Genomic DNA, 16,544 nt, shown 5'->3' with positions numbered 1-16,544 from the left:
TCCCTGGATTGACTGGGAAGCAATGCACAGCACTAAAAATTCAGTGGAAATGTCAAAGAACCAGACAATTCCATTCTTTATTGATTTAAGAGGAGAAAATAAAATACGCAGTTCTAGTGCAGGGATGACAAAAGGGAAAGCCCAAATTAAATCATTGTTTTTTGGAAGATTACTTATATTGTTCTTCAAATAACTGTGTCTCAGTCTGTAGGACATCTGCTTTCTTTCTCAGTCTGTTCAGACTGACTTCTGGGATAATAAGAAGATATCACAAACACTCAATTCACTTGTTTGTAGCAAAAGGCCTTTAAAGAAAACAGCTCTTGGCTATCTTTTTTTTCTTCTTTCTTTCTTTTTTTTTTTTTTTCCCAACTTAGATTTGAATGTCTAGCTTTCTAATCCAGAAAGCAGATGTTTTAACAGTGCCTGGGAAATGATTTTTAGCATGTTTTATATGATCTAAACATAATCCAACCAATAGAAACTGCTATTCGATGTTTAACCTTTTCTATGAGATTCTTTTCTCTACTAGATTTAGTGTTTAACACAGAACAGCTGGAGACTGTAACATTTTTGGCACAAAAAGACAAAAATGGAAAGTTTTTTTCCAGCACAAAATTGTTTGCACTCTTTGTCCTAACAGTGCCACCTGATTCCCTCTGGAAGGATTAAATTTCTCCACATCCATCATATCCAAATAGTGCAGTGTCAAGAGACCAGCAATACCCTTAGTTTGCCCATCCATGACTGACATTCAGTACATTTTTGTCTGAGTAGACCAGGAGGTTGACGTAAAGGTAAATTCCAGGCTAACATCTTAAGACACAAGCCCTTTTGTGTACTGACTTCTGCTCTCACTTCTAGGCTCTCCATAACCTCATTTGGCATGTAAAACAGTTTCAAGTACACACTTGCATACTGTCACTTTTTCAAAAAAAAAAAAAGCACAAAACAAAACAAAACAAAACAAAACAAAAATCCTACCCCATAACCTAAATGCATTCATCTTTTGATAATAACAACGGCACTAATAATAATAATAGTAATAACAATCTTAATAATATTAATAATAAAACCAACAATAATAATAATAATGAAGAAAAAATTCAGCAAGAATGCCAGGCATAACAATAAACATGTCAGGATCCAAAAGTGCATTTCACAATACTAGATCATATTACAGCTGATGTCAAAGCTAACACATTGTTAATCTAATAAAAGTACACTGCAATTTATCAGGCCACATCTTCCTTGCTGGTCCTAATATTTTGTTTAATCATTTTGAATTATAAAAATAAGGTCCACATTTTAACTGGTATGTAATCTGAATTAACCAGTGGTAGGCAAAATCCAAGAGCCTGGGAGTAGTAATAAGTGTTGCCAAACATTCTCATGCAGCTGCAGGTCTCTTGAGACTTTCTCAATGAAAAAAAGTGTAAGGAATCTTCTGATGCCCACTACCTGTGACTGTTTCCATGTGGCTGTTTTTTGTCATGCTGTCCATTGAAAACAGTCTGTAAAAATTCTGGTTTTATTTTAGACAATGCAAGTTTAATAAATAAATAAATAAATTACAGTGATACTGCTTATTTGTTACCTCTGGAAATCACCCTTAGGATTTCAGAGGAATGTGGATAATTCAGGGTATGCCTCTCTGGGTGCTGAAAAAAAAAAAAGAAGGCCATGAGAGTTTGCTGCTCTGATTTAGAAGAGAAATGACAGCTTTCAGAAGCATACCTACTACACTCTTCTAAGAAAAATATATGTACCTGCCAAAAAGAGCTACAAAATGTTCTTGTTATTTTTCTACAGTGTTCGAGTTTTAGTTCTTACACACTTTCAAATGTCATCTTTTAAATTACAAACTGCAGTTCATTAAAAGTGTATGGTTTCAATAGGATTCCAAACTCCAGTCTGAGTATTTCACAAGTGTCTCAACCCTTCTAATAATGTGTCTCTTTGAATCTCAGTTCACACTCGGTTGCAGCTAAGCTGAGGATCCCAAAGGACTGCATCAAGTCTGGAAATGGGATGCTGCCTCACAATTCACATATGCAGTTTGAAAAATAGATTCAAAAGCACTCCATGTAAATGTGCTGAGCATTCACATATGGAAGCATAGAAATTACTTGCAAAATTGTAACTTTTATTGCCCAGATCATTTTGTTTGGCTCCTTCATTCAGGTTCTCTTCAAATTTTTTATCCTCATAAGGGGTCTCAAATATTTTTCTGTAGCTATGAGGCAAGAAGTTTCTTCAAGAAAACAAACACATGAAACAACTTTTTAATGTTTCAAAAACATTTTGAAGTAAAATATGAGCAGTTTTAGACTTATTGGGCTCAATTCTATAAGTAATAATCTGTATTTATTTCCAAGTTAAAGAATGGCCTCTTTATTTTGTACACAGGACAACTTAGTAAAAAGATTAAATATTTCACTGTATTTATTTATTTATTTATATAGTTTAAGATCTGCATTTGTAATTCAAATATTCCTTCTCCTTGTGGAGGCTCAGGATGCCTTTTCTCAGCACAGATGCAATTTGCAGTATCTCTATCTTCCCATTTCTTGGAAGCATCTATGGCATGATTAGCTTTTTATACAACCAATGGTTTCTTAATGAAAAAAACAGACACAGTTGTTAGGTTTCACGAGCAGAAAGTTAGAAGAAACTTGCCACGGCACTTTGAAGCTTTCAACTGTTTTTTTCCTTAGTAGTGCAGCTGAGCAGCCACAGTTTTCTTAGAGGCTGTGCAAATGAAATCATTTTGTTGCATATTGTGGCATAACAAAACATGAAATAGGTTTACCCACTAAAGAATGGGCTGTGGCCTAAGGTACTTGCCATGTTGAAAAGGAAAACAAATTGTGATAATGATTGCACTTGATTTGTTGAAATATTTCATCCTCACCACCATGTACAACAATGCAATCAGAATAGCTCCTCTGTTTCAGAAAGATTCACTGTATATATATATGGTCATGCATTAACTACGGAAAAAAAAAAAAAAAGATTTGCTGTCAAAGTATTTATTCAAAATAAAAACTTCTTAAAAACGAGTTATTAGCAGACTACTAAGTGTTCCACTCCTAATGGCCAGCATGACTTCCTTACCAAAAGGTCAAAAAATTACATCGATCTATGTACTATTGGCATAGATGTAGAGAAATTCAAGGATCATTTTAAACCATGCCACAGGGAGATTCCTAATGTTTCCATGAAAATACTGTATTTGATAACAGCTATAATGCATGCATGCATGGGAATTTATTGATAATAAAGCCCATTCTGACCTTAGTGAAATGTTATGAGCTACACGTCTAATTCAGCTAGCTCCAAGCAGTGTCTGCAAGACATCAGCTAATTTCAGCAGAGGTAACTTCAGGCCATATGCAGATGAATTCTCTTCCTCCTAGAATCTAAGAATAACATCAGCCTCATCTTCCAAAAATGGATTGGACTTTTCTATCTTTTAGTATCTGAAAACAGCAGACATTTGCTGTACAAAAATGCCAGCGTGGTGGAGGTTTCTACCTCATTTATATATAATCTTAATTACTTTTTTGCTTCTCTATTCTCCTCTTTTCTTTCTGAAATATCCAAACAGCAAAATAACAAGCAGCAGGTATCAGATATTCCTGAAAAACAATTATCGAAAGGTAAAAGTGACTTAATCTGCCTAACTTTGTTAGTAGGGATTCTTTGGAAGAAATTACACAGACTGGCACATATTAACCTGAAAAAGAGATGAGTCAGCAGGTTATAATGCATATTTATGAAGTCATAAGTGCTGTGGTAAAGCAACACAAAGAATCAATGTCCATTACTTCCTAAAATACCAGATCTGTGAACACAGAAGGTAGCAGGTATTAAACAACCCCTTGCCTACCTGTTTACACAGTGCATAATTAAGACACAAACCTTTCATCCGTAGAATTAGCAGAGCCCCAAAGAACACAAACCCTTTCAGAAAGGAATTGGATGACCGTGGTGGGCCAGTACAGCACCACTGCTGTTAATGGAGGCTGTGAGGACTGATTCAGAAGAGCATCATCCTGCACATGCTCTGCTTCTGGTGATGCTCCCCTGAGCATTGCAGACCTAGATGTTTCAAATATCTAGCATTATGATCTCTGCAAGAAACACCTGACAACCCATGAAGCTTTCTCTTACCACAGAGCTAATGCAGTAAGTGGCACTGAGCTCTCTGAAACCAATCTTAGTAGTCTGGTTCAGCCTGAAGAGATTATGATAAATGGATAACCTGGAGACACACTCACTCTGATTTATTAAATTGAGCTTAGCAGTGGTGTTGAGGAATCTTTGCATTCCACTGCCTGGCTCTTGACACAATTTAGAGAAACCTTTTCTGATATTATCTAAGTGGAGTGAGATTTTCAGAGAGGGAGCTATGATTATGAAATGTCAGTGCAGCAGTTTGAGTTGTTCTTCACCAGGCACCGACTGGTGTTGAAGTTGAAGGCCATATGTGTGGAGCATGGTGCTGGCAGCACAAACGAGGAGTAAGGACCCACAGCAGCAGTTGTATAAAAACAGAAGAACTTGCTAAATAAGTCTCAGGAGAAAAGTCTGCTTACTTTATTCTAGAAGCTCTTACAGAAGTTAGACTGCCAGGAAAACAGCTACTCAGTAGTCAGTCTTCAGAGCACTATCACAATGTCTGGATAATATTTACATATTTACCCTTTTAAAATGTTTCACTAATTCTTTTTTTTTTTTTTTCTTCTTCTGCTTTTTTTTATTATTTTATTTTATCCACAAAGCCTCAATATGGTCATTCTCAGATATTATTTGTGACAAATTATAAAAGTTAATAAAAGAACAAGATGAAAAAGCACTAAACCGCACAGCAGTAAAAATACAAAAATATAGTAAAGCAGCTGTTCAAGTGGCTAACTCAGGATAATCAAAACAGAAGGATTTAATATGAAAAATTATTTAAATCATTGAGCAGTTGATAAATCTCAGATTTTCCTCGTGGGCTGTTCTAAGGATGGGTCACCTTTGCAACACATTCTGTGATCTGCATTTTGCAGTGCCATGTCTCTTCTCTGGTCTACTAAAAGTATTTCTGTTCATTTCTTTCATAAAGGAATTAAACACAGGAAAAGAGCAGAGAAAGCTGTAAAATATAATAAGAAGTTGGTGTGCATACCAAGACCCTTAGGACATTATGATCAAAGTACAGCAATAGTCACATATGCCATTTCCCTGAGGCCCAGTGTCTGTATAATAATCCCTACCGTTTTTACCAGGCAATAACTCATTGTTAACTGAACACTAAAACTTCAGTGATAATAGCTGAGACTAGAGTAATGTTGTACTGTTGAAGGTATAAATTGACTCTGAGTGGTGACTCCTCCACAACATGGACAGCAGGACTGATTCCCTGACGCTGGTGTCCACGACACGGCTGCTCTCAGGGCCCTAGGGGAGCTGGATGTGAGTCCTCCTGAAGTCAGTTGTGAAATTACTTTAAATGTTATGCTGGTCAGGATTAACTAGATTTCCTCTCATCGACTCTTTGGTCTTCACTCTAGGGCAATACACTGCACAAAATAGCCATTTCCTGAAATATGATTAAGTGTGAAACAAATAAAGAGGTGGCAAAGAGAGAGTGACTCTTATTTGCAGAAAGATGTAGAAGAAAGATGCCATACTTATAATTTAGGGATTAATTACTTAAAAAAATTAGGCACATGCCCCCAGATGAGTGCTGCAGAAGTCATAGTTCGCCATATAAGCTCCTCCTCTGCCCAATCGAAAAAGGTGGATGTCTTCAACGAGAGGTTCAGAAGACCCACGGGCCTAGCAGGCAAACATGAGACTACGTCATGGGATATACCAATAGCAAAGGGCTGCTCAAATGCACATTCACCTCTCATATGTCCCACTTCAGCATGCATGTTACCGACCTAGACTAAAGCCCAGAGTCCACAGGTTGAAGTCCAAACTGACTGGGACTTCAAAAATAGTGTGGCCTTTTTGTATACCGGTATGAGCATACTGGCATGAGCAATTGTTTAAGGAAGGTGATAGACTCCCAGCTCTCTGAAACCACAGTGGACAAAAACCCCACAGTTCTGACCTACCCAGAAAACGTGTGCTACCTGGTGTTTCTGTAGAGGTCATTCCCACCTCTCCTGTTGAAGCTGTACCATCATGCAGAGAGGAATGCACGAATAATGAGGCCAGAGAGCTGGCCAACAAGAAGGTGCATGCTCCTTTCTTCCAGCTCCCAGCAAACTCATTAAGCTGTTGTGAAAAAGGCCTAACCACAAATGTGGGAATATTTCTGAGCAAAAATGACAGGAGATGCTCCTCTCTGAAGCAGACTACATCAGAGATCACCATGTGCTCTAAGCTGAGGTGCCTCTGGGGATACGGGATATAAGTGGTGCTCTAGTTTGTAAAGGTCTTCAAATAGGAGTAAGGTGCTATGCACTGCAGTCTAGATTTAGGTGTATCAGGAAAACATTTCCAGCCTAGGAAGGCAGGTGATTCTTACAACCACAGAGCCCTAGCACATGGACTCCCCTGGTGGTATTGATGTGCCTAGTTCTACCAGGGTCTCAGCACAGACACTGAAATAAATCATGTAGGTCTACCTGACTGACATGTAGAGAAGATAGCCCAGGTGCATCCCAAACACTCGCAGGTTCCTTGAGAGACAAGTCCTCCAGAAAGTCAGATGGTTGTTACATGTCCGCAGGCAGGGAGAAAGAGGGCCCCTTCTCTTGAAAGCAGTGACAGTCTTTTCCTTTCAGGAGTGGTGGACCAGGCCCTCAAGAAAAAATAGTTGTAATTTGTCCAAACAACAACATTGTAAACATTCTTTTTGCCAAAAGTAACATTCAGCTATGAGTATAACAAGCTCATAAATTAAACTTGCCCTGGCAATGCAAAATTATGCGTTAATTATGCCTCTAGTTGATCTGACTTCCTACTGAATATGTCAAACACTAATTAAGTACAAAGGGAGGCCCCAGTCTGGCAACTGCTTGTGCCAAAACAACTCCCTTCATTTTAGTGGTGCAAAAATTGTGTGAGTGAGAAGAAAAGTACGGGAATCGTGGGTACCTGTGTAGAAGTTTTCAGAGAATAAAGGACCTTGCATATTAAGCAAAAAACAAGGTATTCTGGCTGAAATTGAGTTATCTCACAGTCTTTCTTTTAAGTTTTAAGTGCAATGTTTTCCCCTTTCAGCTTCATTAATGAGATTTCACTTGAACGAATGTTTTTTGAGCATACCTTACTTCTGGACCCTGGCCAGCCCTAAAAGCAGTTGCGGTTTCTTCACAGAAATACAGATCTTCACAAAAAATAAAACTTTTCAGCTTGTAATTCCCCAGTGGTCGCCTCTCCAGCCAAATCACCCTTGGAAACATATTTTAAACCATTTGAGCAGGGAAAAATATTTGGAACTTTGCCTGTTTTGCTAAGGCTCAGCATCAAATTACACAGACAGAGCTTCTGTTTTTTTAAAAAATATTTTATGTCTATACTATTTTAAAGTACATGGAAAGTAGTATTTTTTTAAATAAAATAAAGCTTACTGGCGCCAGTATTACATCAGTGACTGTAACCATTGTGTGCGTTGTATCCCTGGTAAGGATTTCTCAATCTTAATGCAACTGACTCAGGACACCAGGTTAGATGCAGGAGGAGATGTGAATGCAATTAAGTCCTTCCCTGAGTTCTTTAGGAAAACAACAGCACTATTACTATTTGATTTATGCTTCTCAGGTGATGTATGCCACATCCTTCATCTTTTAATGGAGAGTATGACTGAAAACTGGGATCTAAGCCCAGTTTCATGTTAGAACATTTTTTTTTCATTAGCAAATAAGAGCCAGAAACTTGCAACACTTACTTAGATGAATAATCATCAGTTTGGTCTGCAGCTTAGTGAACATAGATGGAGACAAAGGAGCCAAGTCCTTAATTGGTATGAAATGGCAAAGCTCCAAGACTGAAAGGGACTTCAGGAGAGCTCAGTCAACTTACGCTTGCTGAGGATCTGCCCCAAGACATCTGCCTATGTATGTGTAGGCCATGTGTATGTGATAATTCTGTGACATACTGTACTGCAGGGCATTTGATAAAGAAACATCCAAGCAATTTATCACATAACTACAATTGCATCACCTGCTCATTAATCCATCTCCCCGGTTCAGTCTGGCATTCCTGGCTCTTGAGCTGCTTCCAACAGCACCATTTATATTTTATAATCAACCTGCCATGGAAGTATTTCCTCCCTCCCCCTACCAAAGAAGTGGAATTTCCTCAGAAACTGTACCTGCCTCAAGTCCAGGACAGGAAAGATTCCTTCTGAAAAAAAATATGAAATTTTCCCAGTTTTAAAGTTGAACATGTGTAGTCCTAGGGAGTACTGGTTAATGAAATGGGAAGAACTTCAGCAGCTTCCCAGCAGACCTGCTCCCTGACATGTAAAGATCCTGAGATGCTGGGCCTTAAAACATTACATTTTTGTTCAGGGAAGTGATTCAAAATTATTTTAGAAATGTTCTAAAGGTATTAGTTTTAATTTCCTCTGCCTCATGGTAGTCAAGACACTTAGTTTAAAAGGCCAAGAGACATAAGAAATAGTTTCGTAAAAATGTTTGTCAAAGCTCCAAAATATTTTAGAAAAGTACTTATATAACATGTATGTCAAGAACAGCAAATCCCAAATGTATGTTAATGAAGCTGAGCTGCCACAGACCATACATGTCTCCTTACACATTCTTAAACACCTATGTCAAAAGAATGTTCAGGCTGGAAAGTCAAACTCTCAAGAGTTAGAAATTAAAAGCTGCAAGATTTCCCAGTCAATGCCATTTGTCCAACCTGTATTATGTGTGTTTTGATGTCACCATGCATCTCCTAATCCATCCAAGCTATGCTTCTTTCTGTGAGTAGATGGCTTATCTGTATTTCTTTCCATCTTCCCATTTCTTGTAAGGCTGAAAAGAAATACAGATGAGCCATCTGCTTACTGAACGAAGCACAGGTCCAATTTGTCACAAGGTACTTGAGCTCCGCACTGCATGCACAAGAATTCACTCCCTCCTAGCTGCTCAAGGGACGCTCTCACCATGCCTTTGCTAGAACTTTTGTGAGTTCAGTGCTCTCTACTCCCATACTACAGCCTAGGACTGTGAAGTACAGAAGAAGAAACACCAGACTTGTTTAAAATAAGTTGCTGGCATTTAATTTTTTGATGTACTTGGAATTTTGTTGCACACTGTACACACGGGCCATCTGCAACTGGCCTCACTTGCTCCTGTGAGCACTCAGCTGTTCTGTCAACATGTCTGCAGAGATGTTCCCGGGATGGGCAGAAAAATACAAAGCTAATGGCTGTACAAGAAAAGACTGCCTCAAATGGTGGCTGGTCAGGACACAGAAAGTCTGGAGGAGAGGTAGAACAATAACCCAGTTGCCAAACAAACCCTCATCTGCCTTAGCAAGGAGATTGGCTCTTCTTTTACAGCAACTACATAGCTTCATCTGCTAAAACCTGCAACCAAGAGAGAATTGTGCTCTTTCACTGGCCTGATGTGGTGACTACATAAATATTCCCTCCTATGCACAAAATGAACCCAATATTTTGCTGAAAACATGCATGTGATTGTATAATGAAAATCTAACAGAAAGCACACATCAGAGTTGTCATATTAAGGTGTATGTGGCAACTTTATGAATTTTCTTTTATTTTGAGTGTTTGGCTTGGCAACTTAATGTATTTTCTGTCTATTTTAATGTAATTTCCAAATAAGAAAGGTCTGAAAAAAAAAAAAAAAAAAACAGAATTTGTTTGGTATCAAGAGGCTACTGAAGAGGCAGAATTTCTTGATCCACTCAGCAGACAAACTATCCCTAGACTTGGTGCAAAACATGATAATTTTGGTAGATTGTTATCTTTCATATAAGCTACCATCTGAGAAAGATTTAGAATGGAAAGCAGAAGAGTCCCTTACTAGTTTCCCGGCTGACATCAGGGCTGCCAATTCTCTTTTTTTTTCCTTTTCAGCTGCCCTTGCTCTTGCTCTTTTCTGGTTCCTCAGTAAAAAGTCATACAGCTTCTGTTCCACAATGCCTCTTTCCTGACCTGTGCTTCTCTTTACTTTCTTGAAACACATGAATTCTTCATTCCTTTGCAGCTACCTGGGCTTTTTTTTCCTCCTGTATTGCCTTGGTCAAGACTTTTCAAAAAGCCTTTTCCTGGTATGTACTGTTGCACAGGAGCCACAGAAAGCCCCAAAAGACCAATTTCAGAAAAAAAATATACCCAGTTCCTGCTAGGGTACCCCTACCTTTCTTCTCACTCACACCTGCTCTGGGGTGGGTCACGTCCAGTAGAGGACTCTGTGGAGAACTTGCCTGCTTAACTCATAAGTTTCTGCTGAATTATTTTTTTTAAGCATGGCTGTATATGTGTGGAGTTCACTATCCAGCACAAGTAGGCAAAGGGTACATCCTGGCATGATGGCACCATGCGTTCTTCTTTCTTTGCCACCAAACTGAAGAGCTTCTTTCAAATTATAGGACTTTAGAGTGAACTGAAAATAAATTAATTTTAACTTGTAAAGAATACATTATTTCCTCTAAAGCCGTTCTAAATTCAACCTGAATTAGATATCCAGAATGGAAAACTTTCAGCCTGTGCAGTTAAAACAATTTGGCAAACTTAGCAGCAACTGTAAGAAGGGGCCTTATAATGGGAAACATACAGAAACTGCCGGTATAGTTAACACATTTGCCTTTGTAATGTGGAACAGGAGATGGACATTAAGTAGAACACCAGCTTCCAGCTCTGTCCACTTTACCTCACTTTTCCTTTTTTCTTTTTTTTTTTTTGCACATCCCACATTGACACTTTGCTACTTACAATTTGGAGAGAAAAAAAAAAGCAACAGGACTCAACAGGACTCTTTCTTGAAGAATTTTTTATGTTTATAAATGATAATAAAAGAGGGGAAAAAGGACTGTAAAAGAAATGGAGCAAGGGCTAGGAATGAAGACAGTGACATGGCTTCTACTGCTCATTTATTCTTTCGTGAGTGCATTGTACAAAAGAAACACAATGAAAAAGTGAGAGCAGCATTGTTTTTGTGAGTTGAAACAGAATATGAAGGGCATGGTAGATCTTGGTGTGATCAGAGAGGAATGAAAAGGAAATTGGTAGAGGAGATCTGAAGCCAGGGGCAGCGAAGACTGGCAAGTTGGACAGGATACAGGTACCAAACTAGAACGCTTTCACCAGCTCTGCCTCTTGCTCCTTTACTCTTCCCCCTCTCTCTCATCCCAACTCCAAGAAACAGAGCAAGTTTTATTGCTTTCATGAATTTGCTTTCAAGAGTCACAAACTACACTGATTTTGTCTGCCAAGTCTGTACATGGATTTGGAATGTTACAGTTGAGCCTCACTTCATGAGAGTGGAAGTCAGCAGCACCCATGGACTTCAGCTGTTGTAAGCCCTCCTTTGTTTACATCACTTTGTTGTTTGGAGAGACAGACAGGAGGATGCAACATTTCTTCACCATTTTGTTTCCTCATGGCCAGGCTGAAGAAACCACCAAGGAGTGTTTTGTACAGTCTTCTCCACACACCATCTGTGCAAAGCAGAAAGAGCCTTCTTCCTTCAAGAAGGTTGATTTGTTGCACAGACTCTTTGGTAAATCAAACATTTCTCTTTTACTGTTTCCTTCCAACCTATGTTCCATGAATGTCCAGAAAAAAAAAAGAAGAAAAAAAAAAAGATGGAGTGTAAAACAACCTCTCAGTTCTCAGTCTTTTGGGCCAAAATGTAAACAAACAACAAAGCCAAGCTTTTTGAAATTGAAGCATTTTTTCCTGCCACATATTCTCTGGTTCTGCTCAATCCAGGACTGAAACATGCCAAACTGCTGCCCCCAGTTCTGTCTCTGGATTCTACATGTAATATCTTAATTTTTTTCTATACACCTGCACAGGTGCACACAAAGCCTGGAGGTCAGAGGATTCCACTAACCTGTGCCTCTTGGGGAATGCACAAATTGCAGTATGCCCAAAGAGCTCACATGTCCAGTGCTTGCAGATGATGGTCTCTCCCTTCCCTTACATGAACAGTATTGTTTCATGAATCTACACAGTCTCTGTTTTGCTTGGGCCTTGGTGCATCCACATGTGGTTCTTGTGGGTGGCTTGTCTAGGTCACATTTAGCAGCTGTTTTGGCAACTGACTGCTCTGTACTTGTTGGTAAGATATTTCTGTATTAATAGGCACAGCAGGAATCTCCTCTTCTGTCTTTTTAGTCAGCCCACAGCAATCAGACTGGGCATTTGATATCCCTTTGTCCCCCTGTGGGCACCTACTCTAACTGGGGTCTTGCCTGGCCAGTTATTATGTCATAAGTCAAAGACAGACAGCAACTGATAAACTGCAACAGTGGTCAAACACACAAATCCTACACAATTTATGTCATCCTACAAGCCATTTCTTTTGGAAAGACTTTTATTTTTGGATGCAATCATGTCTAGCCAACACAGATCAAACGGTTCATTCCATGATAATAGCAGTTGCACCTACTTGGTGGCTACCACACATCTTCGGCTGTGCAAGCCAGCTCCTGTGCCAGCTGCCAAGCAGCTGTACACTGTTCACCCAGGTGAATACTGGAGCAAGGCTCCTGAAGAAATGCAGAAATATATGCCTGCTTCTGTTTGCAAATCCATCATTCTGGTCAGAAAAGAACTAATCTGATGTGGGAAGACAGGCTGTGAAGCTGTTGCTGTGAACTGTTCATTACTGTTTCATTGCTATCTGGTCTCACACTGTGTCTCATTCTCTATCTCACCTGGTTTGTCAATGGAAGGTTACCAAAGGCCAAGACCAGGTTATACTTGCATCTCTCTACATTGGATGCTATTCAAGGATTTCATATTCTTTGTTACTTCACCTTCTACCAGGCATTTGTACTCTATACGGAGAAAGAGGTCCTTTCTCACTGCTCTCCATAGCCTCTGATAACCGTCAGGTTCCCTTAAATAGGTTCGTGGCAATATTTCATTTCAAGGATTTCCTGATCCTTCAGTTCTCCCCAGATGGCAAGCAGAGGCAGTTCCTCTTTTTGTCCCGTGGCAGGTGTAAAAAATATGGTACAGTGATCTAGTGTACAGATGTACACATACTGAGCCTGAGCAGGACGAGCACTTAAACAGGTAGACAGTATCTCATCACTGTGAAAAGAACAATAGGTGCTGGTGCCTCCTGGTAAGGATGAAAAATGGAGAACTGCCAAGAGAGCACTCAGAGCAGATGAATAAATGCAGACATCCGCGCACAGACTTAATACTCAGTAAACCAACTGAACTTTTTAAATAGCAATATAGAAAATGCATTATCTCACCAGCTAATACACGCTAAAATAGTCATGTAAACAAAGGTCCTTTCAAATGAATTGTCCATCCCTTTCTACCACACTGGACACAAGTCTTTAGTACATGTTTTTCCAAAGAGTCCTTGGCAATTCTATCACCCAAGCCTTAGCACTTTTACAAAGGACAGAAAATTGTTTTGGAAAAGGACCAAACATTAACTGTTAAAACTCAAACAAAGGAATATGAGTCAGGAAACTAATCTTTTTTTTTTTTTTTTAATATATATCTGAAATGAGAAACAAAATTCAGTTTGGAAAACATTTTTATTAAAAACTGTAGCTGTCTGTACTCTGAAACACCCTGGAGGTCTAAAGATGATATCAGTATATAAATATTCAGGGCTTCCTGGCTATTTTTTTTTTCAGAAAATACTTTTTTTTTCCCCCTTACAATTTCTTTGACCTTTAGAAAACAGTCACTATTTGTGGCTTGATTTTTTCAAGATGTTCACCGGTATATAAAGATGGCAGGGAATTCAATTTAAAAGTCAACTCATGAAACACAATAATAATAGTCAGAAGATAGCATTGCTTTAGGCGATATTTTATTAACTGAACAACCATTCAAAGCATTTTACCTTGGAGCATATTATACCCTATTCAAAGGAGTTCACTTCCTTCAGTGCTACAGCAAAAGCATTTTACAAGGGAGATGATATTTGAACTATCCACAGGCATATGGATAAAATGTTCAGTACTCAGCTGTAACAGACGAGTATTCTTTCTTGCTTTAGAGAACTGCCAAAAAGGACTGATATATAGAAAGATCTCTCTCTTTTTTCTTTCTTTTTTTTTTCCTTTTAAAGGGTACAACACTTTCATGAGCTCCCATAGAACAGCTGCAAAAATACCTTCAGTTTGGCATCTGGAATTCCTGAAGGTGACTTGTGGATTTGTGGCTAATGAAACATTACAAAATAGCACTCACTATGTTGTAAAATACCCCTAATGGTTTATTAGCCTCTTACAGGACAAAAAATGAAAGGTGCCCCAAGCATGTTATTCTGTTATAATTATAAAAAGCACAAAGTTAGAAAGAAACAGTGTCAGAACCGAGACATTCTCTAAAAGAACCAAATATATGAATGTTTCCCTGTGACCTCAAAGGTAGATTATGGATAATTTGTGGCATTACAAAGTGATCGATGGAAACTAGGGGTCCAATTAAGAATTCTCACTGATGAAATGCTTTCTCATGATTTACAACAAAGCAAGATTAAAATTTGGTCACCAAAACTTATTCCACGTGGCCTTATCCAACACGAGAATTAGTTACTGAAGCAGGACTAGCCCACTCCACAGAAAAGCCATCTAATAAGAGTAACAGTGGGTAATAGATTACTCAGGGTTGAGAACAAGGAGAGGGCACTGGAAGAACTGTTCTTTTCAAGGTTCAGCAAACAAAATATGCATTATATAACATGTAGTCTTTTTGATATTTCTCTTTTTCTACCTTTACAAGACAAGATTTAGTAAAATGCAGGAAATTACCCTATTTCTAAACAAATGACCTTGAACGCTATATTCACTTATTCTTAGCAGAATAAAGAGAGAAGCTGTTTCCTCATAAACAACAATAGAGTTCAATAATTTGACTAGTGAAAAAATATTTCACATTTGTATTTTTTATCAAATACAAAGCAGCTTTAATAATTTACTGAACTTAGCTTTTTTAATGTGTTCCAATAAAAAGTTCTATGGCAGTATGGCAGACAAAAAAAAAAAAAAAAAAAGTCTGATGCAACACATAGAGAATAACCAAGAAGGCTTGCAAGGATGTGACGAATAGCTTTACATTCCTGGGGAAATGACATTCGTGGGGAAATGTTGACCCACATTGCTGGAAAACAGGATAGGGTCTGCTGATGCAATTGGGATCTCACCGTGTTGCTACAGTGGCGAAGAGTTTCCCCATTCTCCCTGTTTCCAGGGCCATTCCACGAGCAATGCCCACTTGCATATCAGCATCTCTAAGGGACAAAGATATGTCTGTGGCATCAAAATCCTTCCTGATATGGGTGGACCCTAAAGACAGGCACTCCTCTTCAACCACTCTTCTTCAACCTTAATCTTCCACAGTTTTAAGCATTTAATTTGGAGTTCCGGGAAAAGGATACACTGGTATTTTTTTAATGGCTTTTTGTACAGAGATGATTTTCATCTCTAATGACCATAAATGCCTATTTGTATCAAAAGAAATGTAACTTTAATTCTTTCTGTGAGTTTTCAGGTGCGCTGTCTGAGCATATTAATTTATTTGTAACATGGGTGTGCCTATCCTGTGGAAATTTTCATATCCAGGGGCACCCTGCAGATTTGAACATTACTGGGATTGCAGTGAACCTGGAGAAACAATATGATACATTTCACTTTGACCAGGACATTTTCCCTATAACATTTATGTTCTGTGAAAATAAAAGAATAATAATAATAATAATAATAATAATAATAATAATAATAATAATAATAATCTATTTTGCTGAGTTCTCAAATTAAAATGTGTAAAAGCCACAGAAGTATTTTATTCCTTGCTAGATGGCTCAGCACAGTAAATGCTAACATGATAATGATGACAGTGACAGTTCTATGTATCTTAACTACTTATTGAAAACAAGGGAGGAGACAGGAAAAAAGTCATTTTTCTTCCCTATTATCTCTACTACTTCTCCTCCATTTTATTTCCTTCCTATATTTGTCAAATTATTTTATTTTATTTTATTTTATTTTATTTTATTTTATTTTATTTTTATGAACAGATATCTTGAAATCTATTGCCCAGATCTAGAAAATATTCTCCTACACCTATTCCTCACAGTTTCAGGGCTGGTTACAAACCAGGCCAGGTTTGACCGAAAGGAAGAGTTTGCAGACACACTACCATCTCAAGCTGGATGAACTTTGACTGCTTAATTCTGAATCCCCTTCAACATCAAAGGTCTAACTCACACTTCAGGGTTAGCAGGGTCACATTCCACCTAAAAGAAGACTAATACTGCCTGAATTGTTCACAGCAAGCTCCTTGTTTGACAGTTTTTGCCCCATATTCTGTTCTCAAACGATGTGCAAGAAAACTTAAATTTTGTCATATTCTTTAA

The sequence above is a fragment of the Anser brachyrhynchus genome, assembly GCF_964034855.1.
Source record: "Anser brachyrhynchus genome assembly, chromosome: Z".
Lineage (NCBI taxonomy): Eukaryota > Metazoa > Chordata > Aves > Anseriformes > Anatidae > Anser > Anser brachyrhynchus.
This window is presented reverse-complemented; position numbering follows the sequence as displayed.